Genomic DNA, 10827 nt, shown 5'->3' on the forward strand with positions numbered 1-10827 from the left:
GTAAAGGAATGTACATTCCATTGTCCAGTTTGAGAGTTGTACCCTGAAGGTAACACTGAGAATTCATTAAATCTATTTTCCTCATTTTTATTTGGTCTAGAAATGTGTCTTTGTTGGTTTGAATGAGTATATGCATGAGTGCTTTTGTGTATGATGAATTCCTGCCTGGGGGCTTATATCAACTGTTCAATGCCTCCCTCTGTGTGAAAGACTGATCTGTATCTGTCTGTCGTAGTTAATGACGAACTATACGCTACACAGCAGTTCCACGTCTTCCCACACAGAAGTTTGGTTCATAAATTGGAAAAAAAAAAAAGTACGCTTAAGTCTGTAGTTCTGAACTAAATGTGATTTTGGCAGTTGCAGTTCTTTTGTGAAAGCCTTAAAAAGGCTGCCTCTGCTCATTTCCAGTGAGTGCCTGCTGCGCATAAACAAAGCGTAGCCTGGCCAAAGGCATCATTATAGTGCTTCAAAAGCTCCCATAACTTCTGAACAAATGCAAAAGAGTTGGCAGGTCTCTCTGTGCAGGCTCTGCCCGTTGTGCTGTTTGGCTGCAGCTCCATCATGCCTTGCAACGTCACCCCCATGAATGTCTGCAAGCTGTTGCTGGAGCAGACTGGATGAAAGACAAACCTCTCATTTACCAGAAAATCTTCTACTTTGGCATATACACCAAAGGCTTCCCTCTGTATGCCGTTATGTTCTTACTCGTAGCCACATGTACAGTAGTTGATCACTTTCCTTTGTTTTCACTCTCCCCAAATCCAACTTTGAAGACGTGGGTTGTTGGGATGAAAGTATACCTCGGAATGGGCCAAAGATGTTAGATAGGTGAACAGTGCAGGGAGTTTTGTGCCGTTTTATCCCTTCTTCAAAACATGCAGAAGATAAGCTCCATTCCTGACTTTTGCATTTACGTAACAGCAAATCTATGTAGGTGTAATCTTATTCAGAGATAGAGATAGAGACGAATTACATAAAATACTTTAATGCTCTTTTAAAACATCTCTGTGCAATTCATTTGTCCTAAATGTGAAGTGATTGCCATCAAAACCGCTGCTGTTTGGTGCTTAAGTGGCAGTATTCACAGGAGAGGATGCACCTGATAGAGTAAAGTAACATGACACACTGTGCAAAATCTATAATAATGATTGCACAGTAATTCATTTTGTCTGTCTGCATACTCTTTTTGGCTTAGAGGTGAGAGCTTCGCTCCTCTCGTGAGAAATATGTGGAGAGCTTCCTTTGCATTTCAATTGACTTCTTAAAGATTCAGCTTTGTCAACTTTGAGAGCTGTTATTAGAGAGTGCATTTTAGAGGAGCAGCAGTAACAGGCCTTAAATTGTTACCTGGGCTCTGCAGCTGCCAGATGACTGGAGGGGGAAAAAAATGAAATCGAGAGCTGATTATCCTCTGTCGCTAGTCTGAAGTTGTGACTCGAGTTCCATTATTGTTCCTCCACCGTTAGCTTTTCTCGAAGAACGATTTAAAAAAAAAAATAGGAAAGGCAGGTTCTTTTTTTCTGTAGAACTACATTTCATTTTATTCTTTGCTCAATTTCCTGGCTGTGCTGTGCAGGTTTACTGTATGTGCACCAGGGGAAACAAACACGGGTGACAATTAATGTGTCATGAAAAAAACAACACTTAACATCTGCCAAAACTTTGAATTAGCAGGGAGACAACAGTAGGGCAAACTGTGATGGGGATGTACTACTTTAGGTACCAGTGATACAAATAGAAAATGTACAAAGAATTTTACATCACTGGAAAACTTCTCAGCACTGTGCAGTTGGCAGTAAGACTCTAAGATTGAATTTTACAAGGCAAACAGCAGACATACAGCATCTCAAATTCAAATCAAATTCAAATTTTATTTGTCATGTACACAGTCATACACAGTACGATATGTAGTGAAATGCTTGGACAACTGCTCGTGACCTAAAGAAAACAAAAAAAGAAAAGGCTATGAATAAGATAGGAAATAAATATGAAAAATTAAAAAGGGTAAATTTAACTAGGAAGGAATAAAATATAAATTAAGGTCAAAAATGAAATAACTGTACAACACAAATTAGAATGAAGGGTAAATTTAACTGGGAAAGAATAAGATAAAATATATAAATTACAGTTGAAAATAAAATAACTGTACAACAAAATACACAATACACAATATAGAACTATATAAGAATGTATGAAGAAATCTAAGTATAAATAAATATATACACAATAACAGCAGCTGTAAAAGTATTAACCGGAAATGAAGAATATAGTGACCAGTGTTGTGCAAAAACAATGTCCAGAATGTCCAGTGTGTGTGTGTGTAAGAACCATATGTGTGGGTCAGTACTGTGTGGTGGTGTGATTGAGAGACCGTATCGCCTGCGGGAAGAAGCTCCTCCTCAGTCTCTCTGTGTTGGTCTTCAGGGAGCGGAATCGCTTTCCTGACCTCAGCAGAGAGAACAGTCCGTTGTTGGGATGGCTGAGGTCCTTCACGATCTTCCTGGCCTTGGTCCAGCACCGCCTGCTGTAGATTGAGTGCAGGTCAGGGAGCTCGGAGCGGATGGTGCGCTCAGCTGACCGCACAACCCTCTGTAGAGCTCGTCTGTCCTGCATGGGCGATCGTGGCTCAAGAGTTGGGCGTTCGCCTTGTAATCGGAAGGTTGCCGGTTCGAGCCCCGGCTTGGACAGTCTCGGTCGTTGTGTCCTTGGGCAAGACACTTCACCCGTTGCCTACTGGTGGTGGTCAGAGGGCCCGGTGGCGCCAGTGTCCGGCAGCCTCGCCTCTGTCAGTGCGCCCCAGGGTGGCTGTGGCTACAATGTAGCTTGCCATCACCAGTGTGTGAATGGGTGGATGACTGGATATGTAAAGCGCTTTGGGGTCCTTAGGGACTAGTAAAGCGCTATATAAATACAGGCCATTTACCATTTCCCGAACCAGGTTAAGATGTTTCCCGCCAGGATGCTCTCTATGGTGCACGAGTAAAAGTTCCTGAGCACCTTGGAGGGCAGTTGGAAGTCTCTCAAGCGTCTGAGGTGGTAGAGACGCTGACGGGCCTTTTTCACCACGGTGTTGATGTGACAGGACCATGACAGGTCCTGCGTGATGTGAACTCCGAGGTATTTGAAGCTGTCCACTCTCTCCACTGGGCACTCGTTGATGACAGGGGTCTGGTAGTTCCTCTCCTGCTTAGTGCTGAAGTCCACTATCAGCTCCTTTGTCTTACTGACGTTTAGAAGGAGGTTGTTCCTCTGGCACCAGTTCTCCAGATTCCTAATCTCCTTCAGGTAGGCCGTCTCGTTGTTATCAGAGATCAGGCCCACCACGACGGTGTCGTCAGCAAACTTGATGATGGTGGTGGAGCTGGTAGTGGCCACACAGTCATATGTGTACAAAGAGTACAGCAGGGGGCTCAGAACACACCCCTGGGGGGCTCCAGTGCTGAGAGTGGTGGAGGCTGAGACATGTCCGCCCATCCTTACTGCCTGTGGTCTGCCAGTTAGGAAGTTGGAGATCCATTGACACATAGATGAGCTGAGTCCCAGATGCTCCAGCTTGGTGGTGAGTGTGGAGGGAATTATGGTGTTAAATGCAGAGCTGTAGTCTATGAAGAGCATTTTAACATAATTCCCCCTTCTAGTGTCCAAGTGAGTGAGTGATGTGTGGAGGAGATGAGAGATGGCATCGTCTGTGGAACGATTTGGACGGTAAGCGAACTGTAGTGGGTCCAGTGTGTCTGGTAGTGAAGAAATGATGAAGTCTCTGACCAGGCGTTCAAAGCACTTCATCACTACTGAGGTGAGGGCTACAGGGCGATAGTCATTGAGAGAAGCAGGGTGGGGTTTCTTCGGGACAGGAACAATGATGGACTCTTTGAAGCATGTGGGGATCACCGACTGAGATAAAGAGATGTTGAATATCTCAGTGAACACAGGAGCTAGCTGGTATGCGCAGTCTCTTAGGATACGACCTGGGATGCCGTCTGGTCCTGCTGGTCCTGCTGCTTTCCTGGTGTTCACTCTCGCATCTCCATTCTTTTACATGTAGGTAGTCATGATATGCTTCTTATTAATATACAGCTTTGTCTCATCACCACATGCCTTTTCCATGCAGGGCTACTAGCAATATAAACATGGCTATGGTAAATAAAAATGTAGGCGTAACGTGACTGCTTACATATTTTACTTTTATCCTTAAGGAAATCAAACCTTTGCAAAGCCCTATGATCATTGTATCACCTACATTAGCAGATCTCTTTAAGACCTCAATGTGATCTGCAGTATTAGAAATTCAGATTTGAGATTCTGCTCTCTTTCACACTGAAGATACGAAGCCATGCATTATTTAAAGTAGCTATTCAGTCTCGTAATACAAAGTGGATCATTCCGTAGACTTGTTCATGTGTCAAAGTCAACTAAAATCTCTGTGTTGTAAAGTGAATAAGTGGAAAACTTTAAATCCTTTTGTTGCGGTTTTTTTGCAGGTGATCTTTGGGGTAAGAGAGCCGCTTTCCAGCTTTTCATAATTGGTATGTCTGACAGTAAGAGAGGCTGGGAAAGATGACAAAAGTGCACAGAGTGTTCTTCACCTTCTGCTCCAAAGCCGCAAGGTGAAAAGCATCGACCAAATTGTGTGAGGAGCCAAAAAAATTGGAGGAAACCTAATGGGGACTGAGGCAGACGGTGAGAAGGGGCCAGGCCACGGGGTTGTGCCCACAGCATGGCCCCACTGAGACCTTCAGACACTATAAAAAACATTTCTAGAGACACTCTGTGACACTGCTGGGAGCAAATCCATTTCGACAGGCTGAGAACCAAGACTGAAAAATGATAGGTTATCATTTTTCCTGCACAGAAAAGACTTCTTTTTCCCCACCCACACATTTCACAGCAAAACCTCAAACCCATCTAGAGACGGACAGAAAGAGAGATGGAAATGGAGTTATTGAGGGCTCAGAGCTGAAAAAGATGGAGATTTGATACATTTGATACAGATACAGAAACTGTGAGGAGCGGTAATAACGGGACGAGAGTCACTTGGGGACAAATTGAAACAGGAGATAGATACAGAGAGAGCGAGTGAATTAAAAACGCAGAACAAAAGATGTGTGAAAGTACGAATGAATAAAAATGGGTGAAAATGACTAAGTGACGCCAACAGGAAACCGAAGCATGAGCTGGAACAAAACAGATGACCCTGGCAGTGGTGACGGAGAGTGTATGACAGGGCTTTTCGGGAAGAGAAGACCACACCCCAACCGCTGCTGATGGCAGGGGACCAAAACGTGTCTCAACTGGTCCTGAGACGCCATCTTATTCTGTAGAATCAAGGTGTTTTCTCCTTATCGGCCCTATCAGTCTCTCCCTGCTAATGCTTTTGCAGGCACTAAAGCAGAAAAGAGCATAAAGGGCACTTTAAACAGCGCTGCTGCATTAAAAATACATTTAATCCTAATATAAAGTGCATCATTACTGCATAAAAGGAAGGCGAACACTGCTTAAAAAGTCACTCATGGGTCAGCTTACTGTTCTTTCACTGCTGCGTTGATACTTACAGGACACTGGGTTGCCAATCTAGGGCAGTGTGAATGCGTATAAATGCTGCAAATAGCTACAATAACATTAGGTAACCTCCCAGAGGTCCTGTAAGCTAGATACTCCTGGCTCTTGTTAGAAGTAACATACGCTAGCAGGCAGACAGGGATGGATCATCGTGTGTCCTGCTGATAGGAGGCTCGACTAAGCACAGATATGCAGAGACAGACCAGCTGGCCATGCCAAGCCTGCTCTGAATTGTGTCCTCTACAGCCTCCACCCAGGTTTTAGGGTTGCACACTGCTGGCAAGTCCTCACTTTGTTGAAGATAAATTGATAAATCCAGTCCGTTTTTCTGCTTGAAAAGAAATATTTCATTCAGTTGCACCAGATTGCAGCTCTTGTGTATTGCCATTATATATTGGCAACTTTTGCTATTTGAGTTGCATTGCCAAGCGTTTATCTTTCAGAAATATTATTATTTGTCTGTGATTTCTTTTAATTTAAAACTAACAGTATGTAGATGCGCTGTGAGGCTATGCTCGCTCAAAGCGAGGCTTTGAATTAAATAGAAACTCATATAAGATTGCTGTGTGTCATGCTAATATTTGGTAATTAACGTTAAACACAAAGTATATTAAAGTCATTTGTTTTGCAGGTATTTTTTTCCCTAAATTAAAAGTACAACAAATTAAAATTGTGACCTATTTCTTATACTAGAGGAAAAGTTATGAGTTCAGTCATTATGATTCATCCTGTGGGTGAGAATTCATTTAGATGTGAGCTGTTACATCCTAATTCAGAGCATTAGCATCCTGCTGCTGGTTTCACCAAAAATACTGGATTGTTTAATTACACCTACCACTGCTCTGCTTCAAAGACAGCTTGTATAAAGTATAATTACAGTTTAGGAAATGGAATTTATTGGAAACAGTTTTTTTTAAATGCAGGTGGTTAGAAAAGTCTTTGAGGATATTAGAAATACACCAGAAACATTGTTTTGTGTTACTGTTAATCTATTGATTAAATGATGACTGGCTCTGTAACTCGAATTTAATGAGAAAGGTCCCAAAATGAGGCTGTTGTATATCCTATTGAGGTTTTCATACGATTTGGTAATGGAAAACTTAAACACTCATATCGCTGATAAGATACTGCAATGTGAACTCAATCTAAGTATTCAATTCACAGTAGTTTAGCTCTTCTGCAGAAAACGTGGTAACCAGCATGACTGAAGTGGACACTGAGCGGATGAACCCATGCAGGTCAGATTTTAGGAAGTGCCCCTTACATCTCTTTGAAACCTAAGGGAGGTCATTCATCAGTTTGTGCAGCTGGTTTTAAAGCGTGACCCTAAACTCAAAAATCGCAAAACAAATGAAGATGTGTTGAGGATATCGTGCACTCACAGTCAGCTGCCCCAGTGTGTGAGATGAGTTCATTGATCTACTTCTGCACCGACCGATGATGTCTCTCCATTTCCTCCGTGTGTCTTCTGCTTTGACTCGAAAATCTAGGACAGACTATTTTGCACTTTCATAACTGCAACTACATTTTTCTGTCAATGTACTATGCATATACGGTGCCAACCCTGCATGGAATAAATGTAAGGGGCAAAATTTTACTAAAAATATGAAATAAAGCCTCTAAATGTATTGACGTATTTGACTGAACTTTTTCATTTTTATTTCTGTAAACTGATAGGTGTTGTCACACCTTATTGTAGTTTAGCTTCAGTTGCTTGTACTTAATCTTTCTGGTCTGTAAATTTGAGCTTTAAAATCCATGTAGTTTTTTTTCTCCAAGGTCTGTAAAGTCATTGTTCCTGCTGTTTGTGCAGCACGTTTGCTCTAGTTATCTACTGACTCCCCTTACCGTTTCTTATGGTGTTTAAAGATTTCACCCTTGCTGTTCGCGTTTACTTAAGCTGGTATGCCGAACGAGTGAGTAAATAAAAAGAATTGTTTCCTCTTGACAAGCTTTTACTCATTGGAGCCTCTTCTTGGGGTCGGATGGTTAAGGGGCCTGTCCGACGCCCTTAATTTACGGCCACGTCTTTGAAAACATTGGGGAGTTGGGAGGTTGTGGCACCAGTGTTTGGTGCTACAGCTGTTTTTACTGTCACGGCCATAAAGCTCCCCTGGGAAGGGTGAGACAAGAGAAGAAGAGATGAGAACAATGGCTTGTCATACAGCTTGCAGACACGCAAACTATCATGGTTGGAGAGGAGGAGGTGTGTTGATGCTGGGGCTGAGTGTGGAAACTCACCATACGGTTGAAATAAAGATAGCAGAGGGGTCACTAAGGCGTATTCAATCTTCCTGCCAAAAGACAATGCTAATGGTAATAACAAACAGACTGCACCTCATTTTTCTTTTATCTCATTCGCAGCTTTTCCTGTCTGTGACCATCTTAGCCTTTATTCTATTTGTCTCCTGTCACATTAGTGTATCTGAGCCATTATCTGTGATATGTGCTGCTCGGGAGATCTTTCCAGTATAATGAAAAAGCAAAATGGAGTTTGGTTTCCTGAAAGCTTTTTAGCACAAAAATCCCCTTAATTTAAAGATGCATTTTTCTTTTTACTGATAGTGGCAAACTGGATTGCTGGTTCTTTTTAGAGTATGTATGAATATCTACCCCTTTATATTTAATGTGTCTATCCTGTGGTGATCATCTGTTGTTGGATGCCATACATAGTGGAGGAATTGTACCTGCCTCAGCTGTACACCTAAATGTCATCTGCTCCTCACCTTCCTGAGAAGTTATCTGAGAATGTTTTGCTTCAGTTACTGTGTGAAAGAGTGCAGCCAAGCAGAAAGCTAAGTGTCACTGTAACTTTGTCTCAGATGTTTTACTGTGTTCCAGGATTGAAAATAGGTCTGCTCTGCAAGGCTGAGGGCAGCTTTAAGATAACTTATAATACTTTATTATTATTATTGATGTTCCAGGTAGCTTTATGGTGTTAAGCAGGTGTGCTTGTCTCTGATTTCCACTTGCTTACATGGTAAATGGACTGATTCTGATACAGTGCCTTTCTACTTAGCTTGAACACTCGAAGCACTTTATAATATAATCCTTATTCACCCATTCACACACACAGTCATACAAGCACTTTTTTATGCCTTGGTCCTTTCTATCTATCATTCACTCTTCAATGAATGCATCAGAAGCAACTCTGAGTTCGTATCTTGCCAAAGGGAAATGTTTACATTCAAACTGGAGCAGCAAGGGATCAAAGCACCAATCTTCTGATTGGTCGATGACCTGCTCGGCCACAGACACCCCAAATGTGTCCACAGCTGGAATTATTAGAATTATTTTTAGTTTTACTGATATTTGCAGATAAACAAACAGGTTATAAAAGATGGATGCAGCCACTGTGACATCACTCACTGGCAGTGTTAGATCCAATGCATGTAAAGTAATGCAGTCACATTGTGTTTTTTGGTAATACAATAATGTGATACATTAGTAGAGTAATGTGTTGTTACTTCTGTTACAAAAGATGTTGTTTGTGCGATGGACTAAAAACAAAGAAACATCCGACATATCTTTTTTCTTCCTGTACAGATACAGCTGATTTCAGGTTCTGTGCAGGGAGGAGATCACTGGGGGAATGTTCTGCAACTTTTGAGGAGATATGTTCATTACTTTTATTTGTAATCTATGTAAAAAAAAACAAACCAAAAAATCCAAAACATCTCAGAGAGAAACAGCTTAATAATACTGCTACAGTGTGAGAAATTATTTTTTGATCTACAAGACCATCAGGAAGAAGCTTGGTGAGAATGAGAGAACTGTTGATGCGATCATTTGGAAATGGAAGAAATATAAAATGACCATCAATCACTCTCGGTCTGGAGCTCCACACAAGATCTTCATTCATGGGGTGAGGATGATCATGAGAAAAATGTCTGATTGGCCAAAACAACTTGGGAGGAGCTGGCTAATGATCTGAAGGCAGTTGGGATCACAGTCATCAAGAACACCACTGGTAACACACTACATGTAGAGAACTAAAATCCCCCTGCTGAAGAAAGCACATGTACAGACCTATCCTAAGTTTGGAAGTGAACATTAAAGGGAGTTTTTCCTTCCCACTGTCGCCAAAGTGCTTGCTCACAGGGGGTCATAGGATTGTTGGGTTGTTTTCACTGTATATATTATTGTACGATCTACTGTACAATATAAAGCGCCGTGAGGCCACTGTTGTTGAGATTTGGCGCTATATAAATAAAATTGAATTGAATTGAACATCTAAATGAATCAGAGAAGAGTTGGAAGAAAGTGTGGTGGTCAGATGAAACCAAAACTGAACTGGTCTACCATCAATTTGACCTGCTGTGTTTGGAGGAAGAAAAATGTTGAGTATGACCCAAAGAACACCACCCCTACAATCAAGCACAGAGGTAGAAGCATTATGCTTTGGGACTAGTTTTCCAGCAAAAAAATTACCCAAAATATACCAAGGCAATTAATACTAATGGCTACCGAAGATGCACATTAAGCTCATGGAGCGATCTCGCCAGTCCCCAGAAAGCCTGTGGAAGAACCTGATACTTCAAGAAAACAGAGCCCTGATAACCTTACTTTCTGAGTCTGATGGACATTATTAAAACCATGGACTTCATGTTCTATTCGGACCAATAGAACCAAGGGTCACATTTTCATAGACTTCTGTACAACTGGAAAACCAGAAGAGTCGCCCCCTGCTGGCATTTGAAAAAGAATGCATGTCTGCCAATTAGCTGCAGAGCCACTTTACTCCAAACTATACCAATGCTCTGGAAAAGCCTCACAGGTAACCACGAAAAACAAAATTCTATGCTAATGCATCCATTAGTTATTAAAGCTCAAAGGGGTGGGGCCAACACTGCTTAAATACTGCCGCGGTTAAAAATAATCACAAGAAAGTCATTCTAGTTTTCTCAAAAACATCTTTTTTTTTTTATTTTCACATGAAAAGTTTTCACATTTATCAAACAGGCTTTTTATAGAATCTATAATATATTTATATGTACACATATTATACATTTCTCTTACTTACACATGTACAAAATTAGGTAACAAGAATTCAGATAAAAAAAAAGACTGACTTCAATGGTAGTCATACACTGTTGTGCTTTGTTGAATCAAGCCAGCCTGTCAGGTGAAGATGTGCTTGGCAACTGGGTTTGATGCTGTGTCTCGTCTGTTGTGAACTGGTGACTATAACTTTTTTTTTTTTTTTTTTTTTTTTTTAAATTGCTCTAAAACTAAATAGCTGATTGCCCCACTTTGTGTTTGCTT

General features: G+C 41.4%; 1 protein-coding gene across 1 annotated transcript in view; it reads left to right on the top strand.

Annotated features, from left to right (window-relative positions):
• dpm3 (dolichyl-phosphate mannosyltransferase subunit 3, regulatory) overlaps nt 1–90 on the top strand; it is a 1836-nt gene extending 1746 nt beyond the window's left edge. Inside the window, exon 2 of the mRNA XM_085263128.1 lies at nt 1–90. This exon is cut by the window's left edge and continues 1452 nt beyond it. The gene's annotated coding sequence lies outside the window, so the exon portion shown is untranslated.
• The last annotated feature ends 10737 nt before the right edge of the window (nt 91–10827 follow it).

This window comes from Mchenga conophoros, linkage group LG22 (assembly GCF_057382185.1).
Source record: "Mchenga conophoros isolate Kocher_MC1m ecotype Shallow Benthic linkage group LG22, M_conophoros_male_GT1.1, whole genome shotgun sequence".
Classification (NCBI taxonomy): Eukaryota; Metazoa; Chordata; class Actinopteri; order Cichliformes; family Cichlidae; genus Mchenga; species Mchenga conophoros.